The 16,235-nt window shown below is 36.9% G+C and overlaps 1 pseudogene; it reads left to right on the forward strand.

Annotated features, from left to right (window-relative positions):
- The first annotated feature begins 5,613 nt into the window (after positions 1–5,613).
- Positions 5,614–5,708, forward strand: LOC122098658 (annotated as a pseudogene).
- Positions 5,709–16,235: the final 10,527 nt, after the last annotated feature.

Raw genomic sequence — 16,235 nt, forward strand, 5'->3', positions numbered from 1 at the left:
AATCTGTTTCTATATCTTGGAGTTCATTTTTCTCAGCATCAGCTTATATGGTCATATACACACATAACAATGCCACTGGAAAATAATAGTTGCATAAACACTAAATCATGAAAACAACATGTTAACTTTTTGGTGGTAAAGGTGGTATTAGGATTGGTGAATTCGTGATTTTCATAAAGGAATTTCAAAAGAGTTTTAAAGTTATGAAAGGTAAATTTTAATTGTTCAAAAATTTTAACACCTTATCCTATTAAGAAAATTTAGAATTGCCTGGGAAAATAGGCTTTCATACAAAGAAATCCATGGAGACTTAGTAGAGAGGAAGCAATGTGGGTAAAGATGGCTCTTTTTCACACTAAACAAACAAACCTCAGAAAAATTGCTTTAATCCTGTAGGTTCCCTTGAGAATTGTCATTACCCAGGAAATATACTCTCACTGTGTGAAACAAGGTTGTAGTGGAATTTAAATTCAAATTCTTAAAAAAATAAAACATCAAAATTTGTGAATTAACCTTTAATTATCAAACAGATAATTTGGGTCAGGCAGGGAAAGTGGCTCAGTGGTAGAGCTCTTGCATTGCATGTCTGAGGCCCTGGGTTCGATTCGTCACCACCACATAAGCAAAAAGAAAAAGCCAGCAGTAGTGATGTGGCTCAAGTGGTAGAGTGTTAGCCTTGAGCTGAAGAGCTGAAGGACAGCGCTCAGGCCCAGAGTTCAGGCCCCAAGACTGGAACCCCCCACCAAAAAAAAAAAAAAAAAAAAAGATAATTTGAGTCAAAATATTTAGGGAGAAAATGCCCTCTAAAATGAAAGAGGGTATTGGGTTTACACTTTTCTGTTTGTAATACTTTCCACAATGTCTTTGCACGTGAAGAAGTGAAATACAGAAAAAAATCTGATTGGGTACGTCAAACCAATGATTTCATATTTCTAAGTGGCTCACAAAATATAATATTATTATCTTATTAACATGAGATAGTGAAGAATTCTCTAATTACATAAGCCAAAAAGTTTTGGGTTCAAGGACTGGGAAAGTGGCTCAGTGGTAGAGCGCTTGCCTTGCATGCATGAGGCCCTGGGTTTGATTCTTCAGCACCACATAAGCAAAAAGAAAAAAGCTGGAAGTGGCACTGTGGCTCAAGTGGTAGAGTGCTAGCCTTGAGCTGAAGAGCTGAGGGACAGTGCCCAGGCCGAGTTTCAGGCCTCATGACCGGACCCCCCCCCCCCAAAAAAAAAGTGTTGGATTCAGAAAAGAATTTAGCAAATGGGAAAGTTTAGAAAATAGTGTTCTTAGAAGCCCTAGCTAAGTGTATTGTCTTCAGCATTAGAGGGAGGCCAAAACTTTTTGATGTAGATTGTCTTAATATTTTTGCTACCTAAAGTGATTTTACAGAGTTTATTTGGTTGTCTTAATATTTTTGCTACCTAAAGTGATTTTACAGAGCCTATTTGGTTCACTAGAATGCAGAACTGATTGAATGAAGACATGAAAATAAATTCCACATCCAAATGAGGCAACTTAAAAGAGTTTTAAAAGAGAAACTATAAAGATGTACAGTGGCTGAGGCTTCACTAAACTTGAAGCCAAGAAGCTGTGATTAATTGGAAATCAAGAAAGTGCTAAGAGGAGGACATAGAAGTAGGACACAGAAGCGTTGTCCTTTTGTAACAGACCTGTCTTCCAAGGTATGGGTGATTTAACTCTGTTCTTCTCCATACATCTTGGTGAGCAAATGCAAGAACAAGATAAAATAATAAATTGAAATAATTTTGCAAAGAATAACTTCACTGTTCCTGATATGGTTTCAAAGGTGAGTCTTAAGAGAGAAGGTAAAAGTGGAGTATTTTTTGGTTTCCCCTATGCATCTTGTTAGCAAAATATATCCTTGAGGTTAGAATTGATTGAAACAAAAAGTGATGGAGTACTTATTTTTCTGGGCAATTTAGACACAAGAAGACTTTCAAGGAAAAAGAAAAAAGAAAAAAAATATAACCAAGTATTTGTGATCACAGCTTCTTGGACTGGTTTTCTCGAGACAAATTTTACATTAGATTTGTGATCATTAACATAGATGTTGTTTCATGGCAACCAAATGCAAGAGGAAAGTTGAATGGACTCACTTAGTCAATTAAACAGCATAATAAAAAAATGGCAATATTTAGTGAATTATTTGACTAAATACTTTTCCAGAATAAAGAAGGAAAATGTAATTCAAAATGAATTGACCTAAAAGTATGAATAAAAAGTAGTGAAGAGAGATGAGAGAAAAAAATAGAGGATTGTTTTCTCTACAGTGGAGTTCTTCATCTTGTTTCTTCCATTCCATCCTCACAAGCTATAAATTGTGGCTCAGGACTGGAGTATCCAGTTCAGACAAAGAGTACTCATAGAAGAAAGATAATATTTGCAGCAGATATAGGTGATTTATTACCTTAGATAATCTATTTAAATCTGTTCAGAATCCTCCCCTAGGCCAAACTGCCACTTTGACCAGTTTTGTTTGCTTTTACCAAGATTTCCCTCCATTAACTGCTTAAGATTTTTGAGAGGTCATAGTCATACTCTCTAGAAATTGGTGTTTGGTTGTGATTTTTGTGTGTTTTTGTTTGTTTTTGTGTTTTTAACTGAATTTCCAAAGGTTGTGCAAGTGTCTTAACATTAAATATGTCCACCTAATTAGCCATTGCTCCTGGATCACAGTGACTCCTTCTATCATTCTCAACCAACCCCTTCTACAAGATTTATTTCCGATTTACCATTTCCTTTCTCAAATATGTACATTGAGTATTCTAGCTGTGCTTGCACCTTGTTCCATTTTTCATTCATTCTGTCTTTACTATTATTCCTCTCCGATTTCAACTTCCTGATAGTCATTCTGTTAAACTGTCTGTTAATACATTGAAAGGTTTATGTACATTCCATGTAGTTTCAGTCCTGCATATACTTGAACTGATTTAAGCTTATATTTCCATAATTCATTCATCTGCAATAACAATTTGCAAGACTGGAGACTTGAAACATCTAGACATGGTTATATTCTCATCCATTTGAAGATTAATCTGTAGTCAAAAAGAAAGTTTAAAAATGGCTTTGAATGTATTCTTAACTACCAATTTTTATAAATGGCTTTGTACAATAGTGTGTGATTATTTTATTTTACGTGGGATAAGACTTTCTACTACCTATAACTTTTGGAAAAAGAAGAAAACTAACATTTACTACTATAGAGAAATATGATAGAGGAGATAGATTTTCTCACATCTCAGATGAGTACCCATATTCATGACTTAAAGACATATTTCTTACTATGTTAGACAGAGGGAAAACAAAACAACATATGATAAGGCAAGTATTTGTGACTTTTTAAAATGTCCCTTATTAAGTGATGAATTTACTTTATTAGCTAATGTTTGAGGTTGAAATATGGGAGGCTGATCTATTTAACAAATTTCTGGAAGGCACCTACTGAACAACACAAATGGTGCATGGTACTATTTCTACACTTTAATGAATGGTTCAACCTTTTTGGCATTAGTGCTGGGGAAATAAATCAGCTCTATTGTAACTTGCTCCCTACACTTGAAAAACTTGTAATGTCACTAAGTGTCATCTACTTATCAAATGTTATTTGGCAAGTGTTCTTTCAAAAAGTTTATTTGAAAAGGAATACACTTTCAGGAGATTAAATGTAGGTTATCATTGGTTTGAGAATGACAACATTTTTATTCCACAGAACCAAGTTGTACTAAAGTACCAGTGTTTTGAAGCACAAACGATCTTCTCAATTAATGTTTTGCTGAATTACATTTGACCTCTAATTCAAGTTTTCCTGGCTTGGCATATCAATCATGGATCTATCCTTCTATGAACTATTTTTTGGGCTCACATATGCTGGGCTGAAATCTTACATTAATCATTACGGGAGGGGTATTAAAAATAATCTTTTGAAACTTTCTGATCTTGTTCACTCATATGGGCTGGTCATCTGTAAATTGAGTTTGAAATACAGTACTTTCTCTCGATTTTGTGACCTCATCTTTCATTTTAAGTTGCTTTGCATTACACAATTTCTTGTTGCTAATTCTTGTATCTCAAGGAATTGGGGCCCTGAAATATTATAAGAAATGAGAAATTGAGATGGATTTTCAGTTACTTTCTGCTGGCATGTTGCATAGGTCTAGGTGAGAAGTCTAGCCCCTGTTATCTGACAATGCAGGTAACTCGGCCATAAGATACTAGGACCCATGGGTCTATCGAAGAATAATGCCTTTAGATATCATATTACCACAATTAGAGTATAATATAATCTTTAGGAATGCTTCAGAAATATGGAGAAAAACAGTTTGGGGCCAGCGAGTTAAAACAATAAATAGAGCATCAGAGTAGAATCTCTTATAGATTAGAGGAAAACAACATTGATTTTTAACAATGTGAATTCAGAAGACCACAAACACTTAGAAGGTATCACAAGTTTATACGGAAGACATTGCATTGATACTTTTTATATTCTAATATATATTCTAAACCTAAGTATTTATATTCCAATTCTATTTATTGGAATAAATAATTATCAGTTTATTTGTCAAGTTATCAATTGATTCTAGTAAGTTTCACTGTGTGAAATATAAAATCAGCACATATAAATATAAAATATATAACTATATATAATATAAAAAAGGGCACATGTTTTACATTGTTCTTTTGTGGTTAGGGTATCAAAAGCAACTCTGTTTTAAAGTATTATTCCATTATTTCTACCTCAGTGTTTGGTAGAGTTAGACTTAATCCTTTACATTTGTAGATTTATAGACTGGAAGCAAGAGGAAACATTACCAATTTAAGGCCTAATAACAAGGAGAAACATATGGACTTCTCCTGGATCTATGAAAATATTTGGTGATAGAAAGGCAGTAGTGTAAGTTCTTGCCTGGTTGGAAGGTAGACAGGCCAGGACATTAAGTAATCATGCATATGAACAATTTTTTCACCTTCTTGGATTTAGCTACTTTTGAAATGGTAGGTATAATGAACAATTATATTTTGATAAAAACCTTCTAGTCTGAACAGTTTTGTCTGAAATGTTCATCTTTCTATGATCCCTTGTAACTAAGATTTGTTTTGTTTAATTAAGACAATTTACTCTGTCAGGGTAAGATATTCTGGTTGGTCTGAACCTACATGGAAGAAGGATGAAGTGTCAGGTAAACATTTGTGCCAATAATACCTCATTTGGGAAAATTTCAGCTGCAGAAGTTTAGAAGGAGCTCTTATGCAAGGCTTACTTTGAATCCATTAGCTCTACAGAGTTAACTCAGTTGGATAAATAAGTACTTTAAAAAGCCATCCTCTTTGGACCTAGCTAAAAATGCTTCAAAGTATGATTAAATCTAAAATGAAAAAGACTTAAAATAGTCATTGACAAAAGAATTGCAAACGTGAGCATTCGACTCAACAATATAATTATTTTCCATTATACACAGAATTTTAGGGAAATAAGATAAGTAGCATTGTTAGGAACATTACAGTTTCCTTGTTACAAATAGGCACCCAAGGATATAATCTTGTATGAAGATTGCATCATTAACTACCTAAATTTAGAGGACATTACATGCTTCGGAAGCACATACCCAAATTTCAACAATACAGAGATTAACATGGCAATTGCACAGGATGATATGAAAATCTGTGAATTATTCCATATTTTTCATTCTTCAGATGTAAGAAATGAAAAACAATTATTAAAAAGTTGATTACAAAATTAAAAGTGTAACAATACATGTAATTCATATAAATAAAAGTTAGTTTGACATCAGTGAATTAAATCTTCGCCTTAGAAAGGCCTTTACATAGCATAATCTTTATAAAACTTTTAAAATTAGACAACATTGTCATTTTATTCTAAAGGAATATACTATAAGCACCTAGTAAAAAAGGAATCTTAAACTGTTTCTGTATGGAATGCAATCTGAAAGGACACATTTATTAATGAACCTATATATTATAAAACAATGTAGTATTCAAAGTCTTATATCTAGGAAAGAATAAAATGGATTATGGGTATTATACAAATAGAATACAGAATATTTTAAAGTATAATTTTTCATATAAGCACCAGAAATATCTTTAGTTGTTTTAGTACTCATTTCAACAGATAAATTAAAATTATTTCTGATTATAAAAAGCAAAAACTCGAGGGGGGACCAAGATGGCGACGGGGAAGTAGGGGAATGCCACAGTTCACCCCAACCAAAAAGAGAGTTGCAGTTCCAACGTTTAATCTCCCCAAGAGACCAACAACAACAAAAAGACCAACATCCAGAGAAAAACAGGAAGCAGAGAAAAACAAAAAATAAAGTTAAAAAGAAGAATTTCACAACAGAGAAGCGTGAAGACCCTACCCCAACGTTTATTGGCCACACAGCAGTGCACCAAGCCACGGCCAGCCCGGCCTGGTGGGAACTCCCTGTGTGCCAGAGAAACAGGGGGCTGTCTGCAGATCACCCACACCAAAGCTCCCTCAGGTACCAGTGTCAGACCCACTGATTGTGATGAATGAAGAAACCTCCAAGCAGGGAGCTTACACAAAGATCCCACCCCTACCCCTTATTCTCTGTTTGAGCAGAGAGGCTCCATCCCTCCAAAGCCACTTGGCCCCATGGCAGGAACCCCAGAGATAGACGAGATGCCCACAGAACACCAGAGCAGAAGAACTGAAAGGAACTGGTGCTGATCTGGAGAGTGCAGAGACAAACCCCAGAGCCCAGAACCTGCACAGAGGCCCCTCCTCCACCCCTCCAGTGGAGGCCAGAGACCCATCCCGTGGAGTAGACCGGAATAGCATCAATGGAGGCAGTGACAGGAGAGAAACACACAGAGCCACCACCACTCAGGCCAGCCCACAACCACCTCAATTGAAATCTGTCTGCAACGGCAGCCAGCAACCTACATCACACAAAAACAACAACTAGCTACAGGGTGAGTACCCTGCAGGGGACAGTGTATTCCTCTGGTCTCAAAGCTGGTGGGAGTCCCCAAATCCCCTACTCCAAAATCTGTACCACTAAAACTAGAAAATGTTCAAGGGCTCCACCAGCCCATGGAGCACACTAAGCTGGCCAGGCTAGAACAAGAGTGACCCTGGAAGGGAGATTAAACGCCCAAGCCATGAACAGCGCCCCTGGGTCTAGACACCCAACGGTGGAAGAAATTTGAAATGTGTACTCCAGGCTGCGTAATCTAGGTGGGATACACAGCAGCACAGGTCAAACCGGTGTGTCCCAGGCTGGGGGCCGGGACCAGGCCTGGGGACACGGTGCCTGAGCAACATAACCAACGCCTTGCAACTGAAATCAGAAGCTGAGCATATGCCTAGGCAGAGGGGAGAAAAACAGGGAACTGCACCCCCTGGGAATCATGCCTGTGACAGCAAAAGACCCCCGGGAGTTCAGGACAAGAAAAACCCAAACCCCACAAGACCCCAACCCATATATTCTAGACTGGGAATTGGACAATACAGGCTGCCAGCACCTGATAAAAGTCAGGAGCTCAGGCTGGTGAGGTGGCTAAGCAGTACAGTGCTTTCTTAGGTGCAAGAGGCCCTGGATCTGATTCCTCAGCAACACATAAACAGAAAGGGCCTGATGTGGTGCTATGGGACAAATGGTAGGGTGCCAGCCTTCAGCTGAAGAGCTGAGGGACAGCACCCAAGACCAGAGTTCAAGCCCACAACTAGCTAAAAAAGTAAAACAAAACAAAACATCAGGAGCCCATAGCAGACTCCAGCATCTGGGAGAGTACATCCAGCACATCTGAACTCCCCAAGAGCACCTGTAGGAACATACAGGAGCAATCTAGGCTGCTCAACCCTTCTAAAGGCGGGAACGGCCAGTGATCTACAGCAGAGAGCCGAGAACTCTGTGTGGGTCAGACCATAAGCTAGAGGTCGGCCCTCAACAGAACGGAGATCAGGTACATACTCTCTCTACAAGCACAGAAACAGTAACCAAGCAAAGACAGACACCTATTGACCAAAACAAAAGTTCAGATTAGTCTGCAATAATCCCTGAATCCCCATGAGAAAATCACAGAGATAAATTACAAGGTTTATCAACACCTAGGATAGCAAGCTATCTCTAAAAGCCAGCAGCCACACAGGGGAGAGCCCCAGTGAGAGCAAAGCAGGAATGGAAGACAAACAGTACATCCAAGAGATGCTGAAGGCAATTACTCAAGAAATAAAGCGAGAAATAGACCAGAAATTGAAAGAACACAGGGTCGAAATATCGAAAGAGATGCAGGACATCAAACCGGAGATGCATGCAAAAATAGAGGGAGCACACACCTCAGTAAGCCATGAGATAAGTGACAAAATAGAGGCAGTACACAACTCATTAAGAGGTGAGGTTAGTATTTTGAAAACCAACATCGAATCCATAAATGAGTCAATTTCCTCCATGAAAACCACAATGGAAGCCACAGTTAACAGTGTGAACAAAGTGGAATGTAGAGTGTCAGATACAGAAGACAGAATACATCAACTGGACCAAAAATGACAGATATGGAAAATCACTTAAATTATGCCAAAGGGAAATTCAAGAGCAAGCAGATAGTGCCAAGAAATTTAACCTTCATATGGGAAGGTGAGGAATATCAAAGCAAGGGAATGCAACACCTGTTCCACAAGATAATCGGTGAAAATTTTCCCCATCTCAAAAAAGAACATCTTACCTACATAACAGAAGCATATAGAACACCTAAGAATCAGGATCCCAGGAGAAACAATTCTAGAAACATCATAGTGTAAATGATAGATCTGAATGACAAGGAAACAATCTTGCATGCAGTAAAAATGAAAAAGGAGCTATACTACAACAGGAAAAATATTAGAATCACTACAGATATCTCCACACAAACACTGAATGCAAGAAAGGCCTGGGAAAGTAAGATATGTGCCCTGACAACCAATAACTGACAACCCAGACTGATATACTTGGCAAAGCTAGCATTCATATTCGATGGAGAACTGAAAATTTTTAATAGCAAAGAAAAACAAAATTAATACATAAACATTAAGCTAGCATTACAAAGACTACTAAGAGGTGGAACACAACCTGAGAAAAGCAACCAGGAACAGGGACCTGCACCCAGACAGGCATTAATTGAAGTCTATCTGAGCAAGCACGGGAGGAAAGGAAAGAAGAAAAACAATGATCATACTGCATCTCTCTATACTATCTCTTAAGATTAACGGGCACGGGAGGAAAGGAAAGAAGAAAAACAATGATCATACTGCATCTCTCTATACTATCTCTTAAGATTAACGGGCTTAATTCACCAATCAAAAGAAAAAGAACTGCAGATTGGATCCTAAAACCTGAGCCATCCATCTGTTGCCTTCAGGAGACCCACCTCTAAGCCAAACATGCAAACTAACTCAGAGTGAAGGGTTGGAAAAGGATCTACCAATCAAATGTCCCTAGTAACAAAGCAGGTCTAGCAATCATGTTATCTGACAAAATAAACTTGTCATTAAAATCAATACAAAAAGACAAGGATGGACACTACATATTAATACAGGGAACAATACATAAGGAGGATATTACCATCATCTACTTACATTCCCCAAACATTGGTGCACCCAAATATGTTAAGCAAATACTCGAAAACTTACGGAATAAAATAGTCCAATAGGATAATACTAGGAGACTTTAACACCCCCACTCTCACCAAAGGACAAGTCTACCGACCAGAGGATTGGCAAAGAAGCTACCGAATTAAGTGAGGCCATACTTCAAGCAGAACTGACATTTACCAAGTATTTCACCCTAAAAACAACACAGTACACATTCTTCTCAGCAGCTCATGGTACTTTCTCCATAATAGACCATATCATAGTTCATGGAAGGAACTTAAGCAAATTCAAGGAGATTGACATAATCCCCTGTATACTATCTGAACACAGTGGAATCAAGATAGTTCTCAATAACAAAGCATACTGCAGAAATTACTCAAATACATGGAAATTGAGCAGCACACTTCTAAGCAATGCCTGGGTAATGGAGGAGATTAAAGAAGAAATTAAAAAATTCCTACAACTCAATGAAAATGAAAATACCTCGCAAAGAAACTTGTGGGACACAGGAAAAGCAGTCCTGAGGGGCAAATTTAGTGCCCTCAGTGCCCACATCAAGAAAATAGACACAGACCAAGAAAAAAATCTTATGTTGCAATTAAACAGCTAGAAAAACATGAAAAAATGGAACCTACGTTACTAGACAGAGCCAGATAACCAAACTAAGAGCAGAGATTATTAAAATAGAAAATTGGAGAATCATAGCCAAAATTAACCAAACAAAAAGCTGGTTGAATAAATAAATAAAATTGATAGACATTTGGCAAGATTAATTAAAAAAGAAGAGAGCAAACCCGTATTAACACGATGAGGGATGCCACGGGAAAAATTACAACACGTACCCAAGATGTCCAAACAGTTTTAATGGACTACTTTCAAAAGTTATACTCTCTAAAGAAAGAAAACCTGGCAGAACTGGATGCATTTGTAGAGAAATACAAGTTGCCCAAATTGAGCAAAGTAGAAGTAAATCAATTAAATAAGCCAATATCCTACAACGAGATACAGGAAGCAATCAGAAATCTTCCAACAAAAAAAAAGCCCAGGACCAGATGGATTCACAACATAATTCTATAAGACATTTAAAGAAGAACTAATAACTATATTCCTCAAGCTCTTCAGAGAAACAGAGAAGGAGGGAGTTATCCCAAACTCATTCTATGATGCCAGTACCACACTCATCCCCAAACCAGGCAAAGACCCAACCAAAAAAGAAATACAGGCCAATTTCCTTGATGAACACAGATGCAAAGGTCGTTAACAAAATTCTAGCTAACAGAATCCAGAAACACATAAAAAAATACATACACTAAAACCAAGTAGGCTTCATCCCAGAGATGCAGTGATGGTTTAACATACGTAAATCAATAAATATTATCCAACACATCAACAGAGCCAAGGTCAAGAATCACATGATTATCTCCACAGATGCAGAAAAGGTTTTTGATAAAATTCAACATTCATTCATGCTAAAAGCTCTGGAGACAATAGGAATAGAAGGAACATTTCTTAAAACATTAAAATCATTTACGACAGACCAATAGCTAATACTATACTTAATGGGGAAAAGCTACAACCAATTCTCTTAAAATCAGGAACAAGGCAAGGATGCCCACTGGCTCTACTCCTGTTCAATATAGCCCTGAAACCCTTAACCAGGTCAATAAGGCAAGAAAAAACATTGAAAGGATCCGCATAGGGAAAGAAGAAATTAAAATATCTTTTTTTAGATGACATGATACTATACCTTCAAGATCCCAAAAACTCCATCTCCAAACTCTTACAAATCAAAAATCACTTCGGCAAAGTTGCAGGATAAAAAAATCAGTCCAATAAAATCAGTTGCCTTCCTGTACACTGACAATGTACAAGCAGAGAAGGAAATAAAGAAAGCAACCCCATTCACAATAACCTCCCAAAAAATAAAATATTTAGGAATTAACCTAACCAAAGATGTAAAAGAACTATTTAATGAAAACTATAAAAAGTTAAAGAAAAAAATTACAGAAGACATTAGGAAATCGAAAGACTTCCCATGCTCTTGGATAGGCAGATAATATAGTGAAAATGGCAATACTGCCCAAATTAATATACAAATTCAATGCAATTCCTATTAAAATCTCAATGATGTTCATCTCTGAAATACAGAAAACAGTCCAAAAATTCATATGGAGCCACAAAAGACCTAGAATAGCCAAAACAATTCTAGTGAATAAAGACAACATGGGAGGGATATCCATGCCGCACTTCAAACTCTACTATAGAGCCATCATAACAAAGACAGCATGGTACTGGCACAAAAACAGACCCGAAGACCAATAGAATAGAATAGAAGATCCAGAAATAAATCCACATGCCTACAGTCAGCTGATATTTGACAAAGGAACCAAAGACAGACAATGGAAGAAAACACAGCCTCTTCAACCACTGGTGCTGGGAAAATTGGGCGGCCACATGCAGAAGAATAAAAGTGGACCCCAGCATATCACTATACACCATCATCAACTCAAGATGGATTAAAGACCTTAGCATTAAACCTGAATCTCTCAAACCACTGCAGGCAGAGTAGGAGAGACACTTGAACTTATAGACATAGGAAAGAATTTGCTGAACAGAGTCCCAGGGTTACAACAAATTGGAGTGAGACACGACAAATGGGACTACCTTAAAATAAAAAGCTTCTGCAAAACTAAAGCTATCGCCACCAAGCCAGAAAGACAACCAATTAATTGGGAAAAAATATTTACCAGCAATATATTCGACAAGGGGTTAATATCCAGTATATACAGGGAACTCAAGAAACTAGGCCCTCCCAAACCTAACAAAACAATTACTATTTGGGCAAAGGAACTAAAGAGAGACTTCTCAGAAGTAGAGATAAAAATGGCAAAGAAACACATTAGGAAATGTTCACCATCCCTGGTTGTGAAGGAAATGTAAATAAAGACAACCATGAGATACCACCTTACCACAGTCAGAATGCTCCACATCTTCTAGTCTGCCAATGACAAACGCTGGAGGGGATGCGGAGAAAGAGGAACCTTACTACACTGCTGGTGGGAATATACACTTATACAACCACTTTGGAAAACAGTCTGGAGAGTCCTAAGAAAGCTAAATATTGACCTCCCTTATGACCCAGTCATACCACTTCTAGGCATCCATCCTGAACAACAGGAACCAGTACACAAGGACACATGCACCTCCATGTTTATTGCCGCACTGTTTGTAATAGCTAGGATATGGAAACAACCCAGATAACCCACCACAGATGAATGGATCCCAAAATTGTGGTATTTATACACAATGGAATATTATGCAACTTTAGAAATAACAAAATAATGGCATTTGCAGGGAAATGGATGGAGTTGGAAGGTGATCATGTTGAACAAGGTAAGTCAAGAGCAAAGAGACAAACAGTACATTGTCTCCCTGATAAATGGATGTTAAAACCAAAATGTTAGGTAATATGACAAAATTAACACGACTTTAAGAAACAAAGGACTTCCATTCATCTGATCGAATCTCTACTAAATAACCCATGCTGCTGATCACATGTATGGTATACATGTGTACAATGGAGGGGAACTAGGAAGACGACATAGATCTAGAGGGAGTCAGGGAAAAACCCATCAGCTGCACTGGACATTGACCAACATGAACTAAGCAAGTTAATGGCAGGGAGGGAAAAGTGGGAAAAAGGGAACAGCTGATGTTATGCAAAACAAAAGAAATGTACATGCCACCCAATGTGGAAGAAATAACTATATCACAAAGCTCATAGAACTCATAAATGTTATAGAGTGTGATAGACAATTTGCTCCAGAAATGTTAGAATGTGTTTGTGACTTTAGCTGAGCATCACTATCCCACAATACTGTGAAATTAGGGAAATTATGTAACCACTTAATTACAATAAAATGCAAAATCTCTCCAGAAATCATTATAGATGTATACAACTAACTCTTGAATATATTTTGACATCAAAGTCAGGCAATTCACTTGGAAGACTTCCATGAAATCCATGAATTGTTACAGTAAGCTATTGTTGTTATTTGGGTTGTGAAAATATTTTGTATGGAAATGAAGAATGCAATGGCATTTTTGAAATTTAAGAAACTTAACCGAACCATTATGACTTAGGAGAGCAATTTGTACAGCCTTCCAAAACTTCAAAGAGGTAGCGATACATATTTATCCTTTTGGCAATATCAAATACAGTTTCTTCCAAGTTGTTCTTCAGACCTGATTTGACATAATGGTTCAACAGAAGCAGATCCAACATCTCTTTGCTCTCTCTATTGGCAGCAGCAAGATGCAAGGGGGCCATTGGTATCTGCATAATGATGAAGTAAGAAAAAACTACTCTAGTATTATTCCACATATAAGCACTGCCCAGGGTTGTCCAGCCATCTACAGTTATTGCATGAATATCTGCCGCTTGAGCCACCAACTCACAGACCGTGTCTAAGTGTCCACTGTAGGCTTCCTGATGAATATGGGTATACTCATTGTCATCCCTAGTATACACATTAGTGGACTTTTTGGAAAGTAGTCTCCGCACTGTAGTAACCTGATTATTTTGAGCAGCCCAAAGAAGAAATTTGAATGGATCCTTCTCCATTTTTTCCTCCAATTCATACCATTCCTCACTTTTTCATCATGTTCCTCGTCTTGATCAGAATTGCCTAACAAGAGACTTTGAGGGACAGTGGGAATGAGGTGTCCATGTATTTCCCTAATAGTTCAGGTTAGTTGAACTGTTCAGGAAAATCCGGTGAATTTTCTGCATCTGTTTTTGCACCATGATTTATTTTCCCTTTTTCCATTTTTACTATTCGAAATTATTCTAACTGGAGAGTAATGAATTGATGGAGAGCAGAGGGAAAGTTTTTTCTCTGTATTCAAAGATACAGACTGAAAATAACGACAAGTGGTGTCTTCATGTGCAGCTTATTCTAGGAATGAGAAAAGATGAAATAATGCCTTCTATATAAATGATTTGGGAAATGCTAGAGCAGAAGGCAAAATGATGCAGCCAAAAACATAAAAGCAAAATAAATTAGGATAATTATAGAACAATCCTATTATCTATGAGAAACATTAAAGAGAGAGGAAGAGAGACAGATATGCAATGACCTAGATAGCCACCAATGCATGCCTCTGATCAATTTATAGAGCAAGCAGAATTTTATGTTTTAAAAAAGATGGAAATAGAATTTATGTATTTACTTGAATTTGGTAAATACATTTTTAGCAGCCTACATGAAGAGACGAAGGTTTAATCATATTGCAGACAAGAATCTAAACCCTTGATAATTCTAGGAACAGATCTGAATGAAATCAGTTGAATCACACTTTTCATGTACAATGAAGGAATATGTCCAGGCTAGGAAAGCAGCCAGAGAAGGCAGGCTGATTGTATCTGTGACAAAACTTTGTGGAAAATGGTATTGAGGATTACTTACTATTGATCCACTTGCACTGGAAGCATGATTCTGAACAATTGCTTGCTGATTCTCAACTATTGCTTTGATCATTATATTCTCCAAAAAGAAAAAGTGAGATTTAATTGATAGCAAAGGACTACTAATACATTTTGATTTCTCATTCAATCATTGAAACCACATGAAGACAATAGACAGGCCTACTTTTTTAGATGAGAACAAGTGTCTTTAAAAAACAAAGAATGTAAGTAGTCATTTAAAGGACTTCTATTTTAGTAGTACATTATACATTTTTTTTCTAATGGTTGGTACCAATACATAATGGATCTATCAGACAGCTCTTAAAGCTCATATGTCCAATTGTGTGTTCTATTATACTATATCATGGTATTATTTGTGTATGTTCTTAAGAAGTAATTTACATTACTAACTTGAATTTCTGACAGGACAGTATCATCATTGTACATCTTGCTTCTATACTGTCATTTTTAAATTACTATCTAAGTATGTGCATTAGATAACTATAGAGGAAAAAGTAGAAGCAACGCTGGTGGCTCATGTCATTAATCCTCGCTAATCAGAAAGATGAAGTCTGAGGATTATGGTTTGAAACCAGACCAAAAAAAAAAAAAAAGTCCATTAGATTCTGATTTGAAAGAAACCAACAAAAGCTAGAACTGGAGCTGTGGTACAAGCAGTAAAATGATATCCTTGAGAAAACTAAAACAAAAAAATAACAAATTCTGGGACAGAAACAGGCCCTGAGTTCAACCCTTAGTATTAGCACCAAACAAATGATTGAATTAAGTAAGTAAGTAAGTAAATATATATTAAGTGGTCACATGTGGATAGTCAGGTAAAATATAACAGCCGTGGTGACTGGATTGTGTATTATTTTGTAGTAAGGCAAATTATCATTTGTACTAATCATTAATTTTTTATTTGAAATTTTTTGTACAATAAACTTAGCATGCATGTATAGGTGTGTGTACATGTGTGCATATGTGTGTATGTGCATATATGTGCATGTGCTGTGGCAATGTTGCTTGCCAATGTTGACAAGGTGAGGCTGAAAAGAGCTAACTTTGTTGCAATGTTTTTATTTATCAATATTCTGTCATGTCATTTCAGTTGGACCACCCTTTTGTACATTT

This window comes from Dipodomys spectabilis, unplaced genomic scaffold, assembly GCF_019054845.1.
Source record: "Dipodomys spectabilis isolate Male_0828 unplaced genomic scaffold, ASM1905484v1 ptg000483l, whole genome shotgun sequence".
Lineage (NCBI taxonomy): Eukaryota > Metazoa > Chordata > Mammalia > Rodentia > Heteromyidae > Dipodomys > Dipodomys spectabilis.